The following is a 16,276-nucleotide window of genomic DNA, read 5'->3' as shown; positions in this document are numbered from 1 at the left end:
GTGTGTTTGTTTCCTTGCGGAGGAGAAAAGGGGGAGCGCACATTTCCGAGAAGGCGTGTCCTTTTCAAAAATGCAAGAGGCGTTGCTTTGTTGCCGGCCGTTTTCGCCAGTGTGTTAAACACACTTTAGAAAGGAGTGTTCCCAGACTATCAGAAGGCGGAGATCTCTGATTGTCTGGTGGCGAGACTACATGTAGGGTGGCAACTAAAGATTATTTCTATTGTAGATTATTCTGTTCATTGTTCTTCCAATTTATGTGTTAGTGTACAAATTGTTGGAAAATAGTTATTTAAAATAATATTCAAATTTAAAAAATGTAAATTCAAATGTCTTGTTTCGTTCAACCAACAGTCCACAAATCAGACACTCAGTTTACGGTGATGTAAAATACAGAAAAGCAGCAAATCCTTGCATTAGATGGAACAAGAAAATGTGTTTAGCAGTAAAATCTGTATGTTTGGCTGTAAGCATGCATGCAGTATGCATGACCACTCAACTTTGTCTTTCCTTGCTCCGTCACACATAATTTATTGTAGGTGTTTTACTAAGTGTGTTGATAATTGTTGTTTCCGTAGATCCACAGCTGGATTACCAACTGGGTAATGTGGGTAACTGCCCCAGGGCCACTAAGATCCTGAAAAGCACCACGTTGACTGTTTGGCAATTGGTTTGTGGTAGCTTATCTATTTTAATTTGGTTTGGGAACATGGGAAGCACAATATCTACTGATATGATACAAGCCTTAATTCATCTTCTTGGGCATCCTGACTTCATGTGTGGAGCCAAAATTTATAACCAAATGAAGTACTAATAGAACTACATGAGCCAAGTTTTGGGCTGCACATGGTCCACGTGGACCTTCGTGGACACAGGATGATATTTACGTCATGCCAGCCTTTTCCCCATTGTGACCACATAGATGCGAAAACTATTAAATGCATTTTACTGCACCTTGAAGGTGGGTCCTGCTTCAGGTGGGTCCTGATTCAGGCTCTTGTTGTTTGAGGCCCTGCCGTCAAGAGAGTCCCTCTGACAAAATCTAATTTAAAAGCAAAAGTTGGACATTTTGGGAAATATGCATGAGTCCTGCATGGGTTCATTTTGGAAACCCGCACCCGCCCCTACCCATAAAGCTCAGTGCCAGAACCGACCCGACACCCAGTAATAAAAGTCCTGCGACCCGACTCGCACCCGTGATTAACCATACACAAGCTACAGTCACTCACATTAAGCTGAGTTCTCTGTTTTTGAATTACAAATCCAGCGCAGGAAAGTCTTTTTGACTGGTTGTGTTCAGTGTCGGAATGGCAAAAACATTTAGCGCAATCAGTGCCAGGCTAGAAAACTTTTTAGTATGCTCCTTCCACCACCATGAAACCTCAAAAGCATCCTCCTTGGGTGTCCTGAACTTGATGTAGGCTGCCACCTCATCCTTGGGCTGCTAAGTTTTATTGCTGGAGTCCTCAACATCATTGATGAATGTGATGACAGGTTCAAAGGTTCGACTTGTGTCATTGACTTTCAAAATAAAAGGAACTGCGGCTTGATAATAGTGATTTAGATATCAAAATAGTAAACATATACTGCACATCTTTTTAATTTGTTTTATTCTGAAAAATGAAAAAAATGTATTTTTGTCTCAACTGCTGCCCACCTGCCTGTAGTTAATTTTTAGCCATACCTGTACCCATTAGGCTTGGGCGATTGGACGAATATATCGCCAATCGCCCATCGGATGAGTCCATCACGGTTGGTTTCATTTTTGGCAATTTTTTGGGCGATTTTTGTCATTTTATTTTGCTAAATTAATGGTCTGTCTCCACAGAATTCAACTCGGTACATATAGTCCATAATTACTATGTAGATCACAATTCAAAGTGTGTGCGTATTGGAACTGGCAGCTTCACACTGATTTCCGACGAGTCTTTCACAAAACACGTCAGTGATGGCGGAGCTGAAAGTTACGGCCTGGGTCCACCAGGCACGTCAGCGGCGCGACACGTCTGCAGCGCGAGTCCCGTAGCAGCTCGCCCCCGCACGTCAGCGGCGCGACACGTCTGCAGCGCGAGTCCCGTAGCAGCTCGCCCCCCGTTAATCAATTACAGTGGGTGCACCGGCAACGGGAGCGGCGCGACAACCCCCATCTGCCGCGCGACAACTCTCTATTTTAGGATGCTCTTCTATTTTTGTCGCGCTACGCTCCCCTACGCGACCCTCCAGCAGATAAAAACTACATGAAATAGTGTGCTAAACAAGCATAATGTGTTTTTAAATGAATAAACCATTAGCAGAGGTGATATGTGATGATTTTCATTTTCATGCATTTACCCATGTTTATCCGTGACATTGTGTAAATGTCCGTGGCGGACATTTGAAAGCGAGTAGATGATAAAACAGTACAGTAAACTTGTAGATAACTCAAATATATGTAATAACTTAGGTGGAAAATGCTTTAACTATCATGGCTCAGCAAACGGTAAACAAGACGCTTGACGTGACACTTACGTTTGCAGCCGGTGGAACCCGGCCGTAACGTTAATTCACAAACCATATTTGAGAACTACATCAAAAAAGATGTGCAGTTGTGCACCCCGATCGTTATAGTAGGACAGGTAAGTCATCCCTATCTGCCACCTGTTTGCTGATTTAGAGGCTGTGAGTNGCCGTAACGTTAATTCACAAACCATATTTGAGAACTACATCAAAAAAGATGTGCAGTTGTGCACCCGATCGTTATAGTAGGACAGGTAAGTCATCCCTATCTGCCACCTGTTTGCTGATTTAGAGGCTGTGAGTGAATGCGTCCTTCTGCAGCCGTCAGACTCTTTTTAAAATGGTGTCGGACAGTCGTCTTCAGCCCGTATTTACAGCTTATTACTCAGCAAAGATCTCAAGGTGATTTTTTTTAATGAATAAGAGTATAGCCTATAGGCTGCATGTTTCAGTAAAATTTCAATTCAGTAATTTTGACATTAAAGACCACAGTCAGAGGATAAGGCGCAGGTAAATTTATTCAAACAGAATAAACAGTTGGTCGGTCCACAAAAGTTACACAGTAACAGTAGCCTATGATAACAAATAAGTAAATATAAACGAAGGACACTGGAAAAATAAAGTGGAAAAATCACACAATCACATAAAATAATAACGTCCTCTCCCTTTGCACTGTCTTTATAATAATGCCGTTGCGGACGTGGCAAAAAAAACTTAAGCTGTTACAGTTGTTCTAAAAGCCTCTCGTAGGCTTATTGCTTGAATAAATAAATAAATACAAATAATAAATATAGGCTAAACAAAGAACAGTGGAAAAATAAAGTGCAAAAATCACACAATCACATAAAATAATAAAGTCCCTTTGCGCTGTCTTTAACTCAAAAACACAGTGTTTTACATGTTTTTGGAGAGGAAAACGAGCATGTTAACCTTATCTGGCTTAAGCAAAGTGCGCATATGGTTAACAATGTTACCAGCCGTGCTAAACACCCGCTCTGATGGCGTGTTTGTTGCTGGTATGCGCAGATATTTCCGTGCCATGTTGGACATGAGTGGGCTCGCAAAGCACGCTGCATTTTTTTGCTGCATTCATGTGGTGTCGGGAGATCCGAGCTGCCGAGTTGTTTTTCTGACATGAGGTGGCGTTCATGTGAATTATCCCATTCTGAAAGTCATTTTTCGATTCTTTCCGACATCACATGAATGCAACATCCCCCCTCTTTTTTTTCTTCTCCGCCACACACACAACTGCCGAATATATCGGCAACCGCCGGTTGATGGGCTGACGGTGGCCGGTTGGAAATTTTTAACATATCGCCCAACCCTAGTACCCATGAATTTATACATATCTTTACCCATGACACAGCTTTTTGCAGACTATCCGCAAAACATATTAAACATAATACACATATTTATATATTTATTTACATATTTATATTAACAAAAACATATTTTGAGAGGTCACACTGGCCTTGACCTTCAACCTTCAACCACAAAATTCGAATCAGTATATTCCTCAGTCCAAGTGGAAATTCCTTTAAGGTGTTCTTGAGATATCATGTTCACGAGACTGAAACAGACAAGGTCACAGTGACCTTGACCTTTGATCACCAAAAACCAAATTGGGGGGGGGGGGTAATAGAGGCCTAGCAGCTCATTTTGCCCAAGGTATCCGGCCATGTGTAGACCTATTTTGTATTTCATTGTTTTAATTTTTGTCCAAACATGATTCGGAATCACATTTGGCAGATCCTATAAAGTATGCATTGGGCAATGTGGTTATAGCTATTTGAATATGGCAGGATGAGTAGACAGGCTAGCAAATAAAGTGTAAAGACAGGACATCATATACTTTATTCAAAAAATAATTACAACTGTGCTAATAAAGTGAATGGGACAGGGCATGTGCACATTGTAAGAATAACTGTCATTTTTTCAATAAAGGCCAAATGCTGACATGTGTGTCACATGCTCTGTGTTGGATGAAGTAAAATATCACACAGACACAGACACATGTCCAATAGTATTGTCTGTATCTGACTGCAAGAGACATACAGACCCACATCAACCCCCTGCCCTACATCTCACAGACATGCCAGCACATGTGACCTTGCTGCCTCCTGTTGGTGGTGAACCCAACTGGAAGATATGACCTAAAGAGACAGCCAATAAGGGACTTAGATTTCAGACATGTTATAGTCTAAAAGGGACTTCCATGTGCATGTGAGATAAGACCTAGGGAGCAGCCGGCAAAGCTCTCTGACTGTCTGCACCGCCTGAAGCCTCACTTAGCCTCAGCGGTGCCTCTGCCTTTCAAGGAAGGATGGAGGGTAAGAGGGGGCAGGAGGGAAGTTACTGTATCAAAATGTGTATTTTGAAAAACAAAGAATGCTAGTGTGCCCCCATAAACACACAGGGGACCATAGTTAAGAGTCACTGAAAAAGAAAAAATAATAAATATGGACTGGCATATGTGTAGAATGGTATCAGAAACCCTGATCTCAAAGGTTTGTGGTTCATCTGGCTCTGTGGGCTTGATTTGAAAGTCATTATATCACACACATTCCAGGAACTCACCCACACATTCGCACCATAATTTCACAAGACAAAAATGACAGCAGTGTTACTAACTTCTGTTTTTATAAGTGACTGACAAGTGGTGTACAGGATGATGTCATCTGCATCACTCTTGCTATTCATATCATCCACACCTCATAGTTTGTGACTTTTCCAAACATTATTTCTGATCTATTTTTGTGCTCATTGTGTTGCTAATTGTGTTAAGTAGGGCTGGGCAATATGGACAAAAATTCATATCTCTGTATTTTCAGGCTGAATGGCGATACACAATATATATCTTGGTATTTTCTACAAAATGGGCTACATGTTAAGTTACAAGTCAAAGCCTCATGTGAGATGTCATAAGCACTTTTATAAAAAAAAAAGACAATCAAAATGTTAACTTTTTGCGCATAGCACTGGAGCTACAGAGCTTTAAAGGTTTGCAGCACAGGCCACAAAACTATAACATGAGTATAAAAGATGTGATGTGATGTGTGTGTGTGTGTGTGTGTGCGTGTGTGTCAACAGAGAGGCCGAGGGAGGGAAGGAGCGAGAGACACTTTGTCCTTGTTATGCACATCTTATAAATAAAATGTCTGTGTTTTTGTCTGGGCATTTTTTAAACGCATGTGTCTCGAGCATCCACGTTCTGTTTCAGTGTCACACAATAGACTACAGCGACATCATTGAAACACTGTTGAAACACTCAACAGTATTCTCTATGGTCCACTCCAAATCTCTAGATAAAAGCAGTGTTTCTACAACAAAACAATCAAATAGGGATGCACAAATCTGGTCAATAAATTATCGGCCAATAATGGGACATTCTTATTAATACGCATTATTCTGATTTTAGCCGATGAATAGAGCCGATAATATGAAGCCAGACTGCTTTCACTGACTTAACAAGGGCAGCATCTACACATGGACACAGTGGGTGGTGGTACATGTACCTTTAAACTTGGTTTGTAAGCCGCCAATGAACACAGAGAAGAAGAACAACAGCAACTGCAGCACGCTGTCTAGAGGAGAAAACATGTCGCAGTGTGGACGTCTTTCACAGTTCCAGAGGAAGACAACAGGATTGCTCTGAGGGTCTGATCTCCGACCACCCAGCACCCTACCAGATCAACAAACTTCCTGCAGCTATTAAACAGGTTAGACACAGCGCTGAAGGACAGCCTCCAGAGTGTTAGCATGAGCTAATTAGCAGCAGCGGCTTACATCCAACACCAAGCTTTTTTTTTTTTCTGAGTCTCTCAATGGTCTGTTTATTGATTTTTTAAATTGAAAACAAACAAATCCAACATATAGAGTTTGGTCTACAACACCAAGCTTTTAAAAGGTTTCACTCTGTTGTTGAACTTATTAATAACCGCTAGCCATACAGTATGATGCCACAGTTCCGTCAACCAAGATTCTACCTTCTCTTTAATCAATCCACTGGTTGTTGGGGGAAAAATATCTGACCAATGGACTGTATATAAAGATGGATGACATCACACACTAAACAAGGAAGCAGTCCTGAGCACTCGTAAGGAGGCAGGTCGAGGTGGCAGATGGGTCACAAAAAAAATGGATTTTTGCACAGGCCTTTTTCCCTGGAGTTGCATTTCTGGATCCGTATGAACTTTGAATGAACTTTGAGACATTTTAAGGTACGTCCTCATCCTGTTTCTTTTCCTAAATCTGACCATAGTAACATAAATTGCCTAAACCTAACCACAGTAATTTAATGTTAATTAGAGATGTAATGTCATTCGTGGGGCACAAATTTGTACCATATTTTCGCAGGATATCATATTGTTCTATGAGAATATGTTGAATAAATCCATAGCGATAAAATCTAACACTGAACGTCTTTTGTGAATTTTTATCTGTTTTTCTGATTAAAAATGAGAGTTGGAAAATGTTTGACGTAAAATACCACAATGACCAACCATTGCAGAGGACACAGACAAGTTTCCTCTGGGAAAGAAATGCTTTGGTGGCCTTATTAAAGTAACACCAGCGACTGTCCAGCCAATGAGAATTTGGTCGGACAACAGCATATTGACCAACCAATTGACTAACTGACCAGAAGATTACAGCCCATGTGAATTTTATGAATGTGAATTAAACAAAATTAAGATGACGTAAGTATCAAAGAGCACTGCCTCGCTGTTAAATTTGCATCGCTTTTTGTATGCTGTCAAATGAATAATTGTTTAACTTAGTTCAAATGACAAAGGTTTCAATATTTCGGTTGTAATATTTAAGTGCTGCAGTGTATGGCAATTTCTCGATTAAAAAACTGACAGAAAAATTCCATTGTGTTGCAGAAGCTAGTGGAAACAGAGTGAGAACATTATCCAATTCAATTCACATTTATGTTTTATTTTTTTGAATCCAGAGTGGGGAAGGAAGTTTGCAGTGTCCCTGAGTTGCGTCATATTTGTTGCTCCCTTCACTTATTCTGTGGTAGCAACAAACATTAATTTAGCAGCAAGAGAGTGACTGTTTGTCATGAATATATTTAGAAATCTTAGCAGGAAAATCTTGCTTTTTTATAAACTGAAATATAAGATTAAGCCCCCCCTCTCCACCCCAATAACTTTAATACAGTCCCTAAGTGGTTTGTCAGATACTTTCTGCAGCACTGAATGAGGGTGATGACCTCAGCTGGTTGTACGGCAACAGGCGTGGGTGGCTGATTTAGCTGATAAAACACTGCAAAGACTAATATGCTAACAGACATTGAAGCTAGCATGGCATATGCACACATGGTAGGTGTTATTAAGATTGTATGGCATTTAAGTTGTATAACTCATTTGCCACTTTAGTGCACACAACACTGCATGTGGAGCGAGTCCTTTATCCTGCTCTGGCTCCATCTGTTTTTGTGAACTGGGTCAGACAACCTTCAAATTAAACTGCATTAGTTCTGCACAATGCCTATCACCACAGCGACAGTGCTCTCTGTGAAATCACTGTGCTGTCATCAAAAAAATCTGATGTTCCACATTAGGTACACTGTGTTGTTTTTATGTGGTGCATCACACAAGACTCTGATTGAAATCAGGATAATATATTACACCTTGTTGACAGACGGTGATGGATTCACCAGTGAACAGCTTGTTTCAGCTGTGGTAAGGTGAAGACAACAGAGAAATGAGGAGGAGGTTCAACCTTTGATGAGAGGACTGATCCTATGCTTTGACAGGAAATGCTGAGTCGCTGCTCTGCCAGACCACACACAGAGACACACTCTGACTTAGTGTGGTGCAAACATGCAAACATGACCTTTGTGATACAAACCTTTTTCACATTACACATAAGTGTAAAGTGTTATTATGTTATGTAGGCGTGGCCAATATATCAAGCATACACAATGTATCGTGACTTGTTCCACACAGGATGTGTAAAATGACTATATTGCAAACATCAACTATAAATTCACAAAATGTCTGTAGAGGAGCGCTTCCAGGAATTGTTTGCTTGAGGTGCTCTTTGGATGGGACAATCATCATCAATTATAAATTGTCACATCCTTTTTTACACCAGCACAAACATGATACGCCACACACACTTACCCGCGCGTCCAGGCCACTTCTTCCTAGGTGATAGTTTGTGAGGCTTATCTTGTTTTTGTATCTATATGTCTGCCGACTGCAACCAGTTGCTGCAGTTTGCATCCACAGAGCACCAATGCAACTTGCAAATATTATTATTATATGAGCTGGAGAGCTGTTTGTCTCCTGCTCATAGTGAATAAATCCACATGTTTAATGGCCCTGCGGTAACACATTCCCTTTCTGCTAACAGTCAACTGTTGACCTGAAGCTTCAAGTTCACAGCAAAACATCGACACTGTTGGCCAGGATGAGCTGGGTGCTTCAGAATAAAAGCATCTGTAGTTCCACATTGATTTATTTCATTGCAACATAACTTTATTTAACCTTATTATAACAATACTTTAACTTTATATTATAAGTTTGTTATTTAACTTTATTATTACAATACCTTATTTAACTTTATATTGTAACTTTACATTATTTAATTTTATTATAATACCTTGTTTAACTTTATATTATAATTGTATGTGATTTAAGTTTATAATAACAGTAATAGGTGTTCCGCACATGTCCCACTTGGGGTCCCCCAGGAGGAGCTGCAAAGCGTTGCCAGGAAGAGGGATGTCTGGGTTGCTTTGCTCGGCCTGCTGCCCCTGCGACCCGGCCCCGGATAACTGGATAAAAATGGATGAATGGATGGAATAACAGTAATGTAACATTTTTGTAATAGAACTTTATTGTAACTAGTGATGTCATGAGAACCGATACTCGTGATACCTTTCGATGAAAAAAAAACGCAGATATTCATTTTTTTGAAAAAAAAACAACAACAAAAAAAACTGGAAAAAACGATACCAGCGTAAGAATCGGTGCTATGACTTTTCTGGAACTGATGGGGGCAGTATACGCCATATAGCCTTACAGTCCATGCCTACATTCAGAGTGATACGCTGGTGGCCAAGGCTACCACCTGCTACTCAGTTTTTAACACACTCACACACCGATGGAAGCATCATCGGGAGCAATTTGGGGTTCAATATCTTGCTCAAGGATGCTTCGACAGGCAGACTGGAGGAGCCGAGGATTGAAGCGCTGGTCTTCTGATTAGTGGGTGACACACTCTACCCCTACCTCTACCTACAGCCGCCTATCTGTCCAGAGGTAACAAAATAGGTAACACCTATTAGCACCTTGAAAGCTCTCTAATTAACAAGTTATAACTTGTTTGTTGAATCTGTTCTTCTTGTCTTTACATTAACCTAGTCTCCTGGCTGTATAGCTGCTCAACCACCCCCATCCTCCCCCCAGTATTCTATTTGTCCTCTGGCTTTCTACAAGGACACATTAGCCATTTTAATTCCCAGATATTCCATCTGCCAGTCATCTACAATTAATATAACCACAGTTACTCAATTCCAACATCTCACACACTCCCAACTCGTCAAATACTGCTGCTGATTTCGTTGTCAGATACTGACGTACAAAGGCACCTTTCGCATGGTGCGCACATGGGCGCCGGCTATTTCTGACACTGCCAGCCACAACCAAACTCATCATATACCCCTGCTTTGGCAGTGGATGCCTGTGTCAGACATGACGCATCGTGATGCTCTTTGTGGCTCTGTGATAATATGCTTAAATGCTTATTTGAGTTTGTACTAATGCAAAGGCAAACAAACAGAAAAATATCTTACTACTTGTCAAAAAATGGTGTCCACCACCAATCTCAGCAGACAAATCCAAATGCTTCTCCAATAGGTAGATGCTAGGTTAAAGATCCAATGTGTTTAATGCTCAGGGTTTTGGAGAATTTGACAAAAAAAAATCTGAAATTCAAGGTCCACTTTCTAGCTTTGTTGTTGATTTTATTTGCATCTTATGGTTTTCAGCAGCAGATGGATTTTTCTCAGTTTTCACAGAGATAGCTCAGTAAGTCATCACAGGGTCAAGAATTTATTTGTCACTCTCATGCTTTAGGAATGATTTCACATCATTGCCTTTTCCATTCATCTTTATGATAGTACTACTCTTGCCACATTACCACATATAAGTATGCCAAACAAGGAAATGCTATGATGATACTCTGAAGACTTTCCAAGCAACATGACACCTGACTCACCACTAACTCCCCTCTATGTAGGCTATGTGACAACTCATACTTGTGCACACAAATTGTTATGACTGTCAGTAACTGTCACAGGGTTCTTGTGGTTAATGTTTGGTAATCTGCGTGTGTAAATGCGTGTGCCTACATCATGGCCATTGAGTCAGCTAATGGGCACCTTATAAATGATGTGTAAAGGACAGTGAATGTCTCGAGGTAACACAACAAGCAGGTCCCCCAATGCTTCCATCCTGGCCCACATACTGTTATAATAGATAACAACGCTATAGAAATAATGACATCACATGTATAGGATGGTGTCCAGTTAACATTGAAAATGAAAGAGGTCAAATAATATTTCTATTGATGATTGATCTTGATGGCCACCCAGTGTTTTGCCAGATTAATGAAATGTGAAGCAAAGCAGTAAGAGATGTTCAGTTTGCATTAGCAGTAACTTCAAACACTGAAACAATGTTAGGAGAGCAAACAGTAAACAATGAGGCTGATAAAAAATTATAAAGAGTAAGGCTGGATTACATACTGCATTGTCTCCTGTGAATCCTACATGCGTAGGCAGGTAATTTGATTCCAGCACAGGAATAAAGGACTCTGCCACTAACAATTAAAACTAGGTTACTATACAGAGAGGTAGTGTTCCAAACAGGTCCCCCTCCAGATTCAAAGTCAATTGGATGCTTGAGCTGCACAGTGCAGAATTAAGCATTCAGGGGCGAAAATCCCATTTCATAGTTGGGGGGGACAATAAACAGTAAAATTTTAGAGAATAATTCCAGGGGGGACAAGGAAAGAAAGTTGTAGCCTGTCTTTTATACAGCATCTTTTACCGCAATTTGACGCTTTAATCTTTTCTCTATCTCTCCAACAGGCAGGCATAGGACCTTTCTTAGCACTGGCTGAGTCCACCTGCACATGTCCAGATTTAAAACAAAATGATTGAAATCAAATTAACATGTACACATCGACAACCAGGGTTCAACGCTAAGGTTTTTTTTCACTTGCCCGGTCGGGCAAGTTGGTCAGAGATCTACTTGCCCGAAGTCAGTTTTTACTTGCCCTATAAAAGTCAGGTGCGCTGTGCTGTCCAAGGTGCTGAGTGTGTCTGGAGCAGAGCAGGTCTCTGTCTCCCCGTGCGCAGTAGTGTGAATATTTATGCTATTAAGTAAACGGAGAAAACATGTCTCTCATTGTTTAATAGCAGCAAAAGACCGAAACTCGATCTCTCTCCTTCTCTCCCTCTTTTTCATCTGGCTCAGGTGTGTGGAATGGATCCTTCTCTCTGGCTGGCTGCAGGAGCAAACCGTTTTTTTTTTTTTTTTTCGTTTTTTTACCGGCAGTTAGATAAACATTTCCTGCAATTAAACTGGTGAACTGGTTTATAAACAGTGTGCTGTGAGATCTGCCGCTGCGCACCTCAAAACCGGGCGTAATAGTCGTGCGTAATGGCCGCTCCTCGGTTAAACTGCACGTCTTTCATATTTGTCTCACTGACAGGTGGAGAGCCCACAGACAGGTACCTATTAGCTACAAGCCGCTCCGTCACAACCGTGTGTAATAGTCGCGCGTAATGGCCACTCCTCGTCAGTTAAACTGCATGTCTTTCATGTTTGTCTCACTGACAGGTGGAGAGCCTACAGATATTAACTACGAGCTGCTCCGCCACTGACTACAGCTTTATTGAAGGGGGAGTCATGTCCCCCCTGTCCCCCCCGGGATTTCCGCCCCTGTAAGCATTACACAAAAAGCTATGCTTGACTGTCACTATTGGCATGACAATAATTTGGCCGGTTTGTAAGCATCACTGAAGTGCCAACAGTGACAATAAAGCTCACCCTTGAGTGTAATATTGCGGTTATACAATGGTTACCAACAAAATAAAAGCTATAATCAAAATTCATTCATATATTCTCAAAATAATTAACAAAACCTTTTTGCTAGAGTTGTCTCTGTTTCAATGGAAATGGCGTCTGATTAAGAACTGGAAAACACTCAGTCATGTCAGTAGGTAATGATATAATGAAACCTAATTTACTACCCCAGCAAGTAGGCTGACCCTAACAACCTAGTAACAGAGACCATGTCTAGTCCCTGTTGAGTCAGCCAGCAAACATAAGCTCAGTTCAGACCAAAGATTTGTGATGAGACAAAACCATTTTAGAATGTGCAGAGTAAAGTTGCAGCGGTGTGAACTGGCCGGTCTGAGCTCAACTCAGTCCAGCTGATGGTGTCATCCGCAACTCAGCTGGTCAAATCTTAGGCGGCTGGTTTTAGAACATAGAGCACGTCACCTGTGTCAACAGCCAATCGGCTTGTAGTGAAGTCTGCTGGTCAAGTCAAAATGATCACAGACAGTGTGTTCGCTTGAAAAACGTAAAAATTTAATCGGCCGATATATCGGTTATTGGATTTTTTTATTCCATAACAATGGAATCGGCATTGGCCCCAAAAAATCCATATCGGTCTGGCCCTAAAAAACACTAGCTAGAAGTGTGGATGCACAACAATATTGGCACGTCATGGCTATTGGCTGTTATTGGCTTTAAAATGAACTATATCAGAATTGGCCAACATGCTATTTCTTAATTTGCACAATGAATAATTATTACATACACTGAAAAGCATTGTATTCCATGTCTCCATCTGCTGGTGGGCCATCACAATAAGATTATGCATGCAGAATATGATGTTAATTCCACTACAAAGGGATTTGATGATCGCTAAAATTAGGTAGGGAAAAAGGGGGATATATTGCATCGGTATCAGGTATCAGGTTTCAGGGAATCAGATATGGTTATTGGTCAAATGAGTTGTTACATGTAGGCATATCGGATATCGGCAAAAAATCCAATATCGTGCATCCCTAATTAGAAGTTAATAAAAACATAGTTATAATGATTATACACTATTTCTGCAAATAGGTGCCCCTAATTCCTACACACTGGACCTTTAAAAACTCTAGTACACATACATGGAGTGAAAAAAAGTGCATAATTATAAGGCCTGGGTTTTTCAGAGAGGTAGAAGTTTGATTTAGGGACTGTTTTATTGTTAAGTATTTTAATGTGCTTCTTCTCTATAGCTACCTATACCACATATCTGTATAGTAAATCCAAGAGTTGGACAATCTTGTGATAGTGAATACTGAATATAAAGGTCAGCAGTTTGGGAATTCCCTGATGCAGCCTCTGTGATACACGTCTCCTGCATCACATGGAGCCCGTGAAGCATGCTCAGTCTCCCCGGAGCGCAGGTGTGGGTGTCTGGCCATAGCGGCGCATCATTGTGCGTTATGTACTTGATAGGAAACAAAGCAAACAACGCTGTATATGACACGTAGTATACGCAGATGTCCTGTAAGCTATGCAGCGTTTTGCATATGGTTTCAGGAAGCTGATGCAAGACAAAAAGACGAGTGCAATGGCTTCCCTTGAGATTTGGCGCTGCTTTAAACCGTCTACTGTTAATGAAATGAAATCATACGATCACATGATTAGAGATCGGTGTAATTCCTGGTATCTCCTCCCATGAAAACCCCAGCAGTGGTTCCTCCCTGTATAGGAGCCTTTCTCTGACATACAGAGAGACATGCTGTAGCCCACAACAGCTGTAAGTCATTGATTTGAGCGATCAACAAATCAAAGGCACGTGGCAGAAGCTCAGTACGATTATGAACCATGATTTTTGTCAATTATGCCAATGAACGTAGACTCCATGTCAATATGCTCTATTAATCGTGACATAGCCTACCGAAGCGTTGTTTAGAATGAACGCTTACTGCGGATTCTATGGCTGTTGAAGGCTTTTTCATAAAGTGTTTGCTACAGCACAGTACTGTATGACAGAACATGCCCGTGGATTAGAGTCAGCTTCATGTGAAGGATTAATGCAACCAGATGCTGTTGATGAACAAGCCTTTTGTTCATTTTAGCCTATAAAAGCATCTAATAATGATGGAGACATGCAGCGTCTCTGTCACCACACATTCACTCCTGGTCGCTAAAAAATGTTGCACTTTACAGAGTAAATGTCTTTCAGGCAACCATTTCAGCTTTGGACATGTGAATACATGGATATCCATGCTGCTGATGCTGAGCAGCAGCAGCGGCAAAACGGAGCGCATCCTTCCAAATCACCACCAGCATTACACATGAAATGAACAGGCTTACCTTAAAATACACGTTTATTGGTCCGTTCTTCTTCTCACATAATGTCCTGTCATTCGTGCCGTGTCTCGTGGGGGAACGGCTACAAATATGGTAGAAATAATTGCAACGCTACTGGGTTAGCGCCCTTTTCTTATAGGGCGAGCGAGTTGTAACCGCGGTAGAGCCTGCCTGTATGGAGGCTGATTGATGCCACTAAAGAGGAATAGCTTGTGGCTTCAGGCCAAGAGAAATATATATGAAATATATAATTACATGTGTATCATTATTATTATTATTATTATTATTATTAATGATAATAATAATATCAATAACACTTATTATTATTATTATTAAAATACCTTTTCACTTTTTCAGCCCACATCGAGTTCAAGATCCTTCTGAGGTTTTATGGTGGTGGAAGGAGCATGCTAAAATGTTTCCTAGTCTGGCAGTGATTGCAGGGAATGTTTTTGCCATTTAGCTTAATGTGAGTGACGGTAGCCTGTGTGTGTTTAATCATGGGAGCAGATCAGGGCTGGGACTTTTAATAGGGTGGGAGGGTGTGGCTTTGCCTTAGACATAATAACAGGTAAAGGGGCAGTTCTGGTACTGAGTTTTATGGGTATGGGCAGGTGCAGGTTTTCAAAAAGGGACCCGCACAGGACTGATTTCTCATATGAGAAAATAATGTTATATAATAATTTTATAATGGCGCCCCCCACTTTTGCATTTATTCAGCGGAATACTATACTGCATTAGAGAGTGACACAGGAGTGGATTTAGGATTTTCATTCCTGTTCCATCCCCACTCCCACTCTACAAAAAAAAAAAAAAAAAAAAACCCTGTTCCATCCCAATCCCATAATAAAGTAAAAAAAATAAAAGAACTCCTGTCCCGTTGCAGTACTGGAACAATGACTACCATCATATTTCTGTCCTGTGTTTTTAAACAACAACAAAAAGGATTTATTCTTATTAGAACTGTATATTTATATATAAAAACTAAACATTGGCTTTTTAATCAACTTTACATTATAGCATAAAGCTGAACTAACTCCTAACATAACAGCTGTATTTAACAAATTGGTTATGTTATATTTTCAGTAGTAGTAGTCTCTAGGATCCTGTGCTAGACTCATTTATCCACTATGATTCCTCCGTAAGTCACTCTATATACTTAGTGTTGGGTAAGGGTTACTTATCAAAGTACGTTACTGCGTTACTTTTTAAAAAAGTAACCACTTACTTTACTGTGTTACTCCCTGAGTAAAGTAACTCAATTACTTTAAAAGTACTTCCAACGTTACTCCCTGAGAAAAGTAACTCAAGCACTTTTAAAGTACTTTTGAGTATTCTACATTTCCTATTGGGCAATGGACCACAGGGCGTTAAGCCCA

At 40.6% G+C, this 16,276-nt stretch overlaps 1 protein-coding gene across 1 annotated transcript in view; it reads right to left on the bottom strand.

Annotated features, from left to right (window-relative positions):
• slco4a1 (solute carrier organic anion transporter family, member 4A1) overlaps positions 1-15,038 on the bottom strand; it is a 51,762-nt gene extending 36,724 nt beyond the window's left edge. The window contains exon 1 of the mRNA XM_050065852.1: positions 14,901-15,038. The gene's annotated coding sequence lies outside the window, so the exon portion shown is untranslated. The remainder of the gene's footprint in view (positions 1-14,900) is intronic.
• Between the last annotated feature and the right edge of the window lie 1,238 nt (positions 15,039-16,276).

The sequence above is a fragment of the Epinephelus moara genome, chromosome 16, assembly GCF_006386435.1.
Source record: "Epinephelus moara isolate mb chromosome 16, YSFRI_EMoa_1.0, whole genome shotgun sequence".
NCBI lineage: Eukaryota > Metazoa > Chordata > Actinopteri > Perciformes > Serranidae > Epinephelus > Epinephelus moara.
Note: the sequence above shows the minus strand (reverse complement) of the source record. Positions and strands in the feature narration are given on the sequence as shown.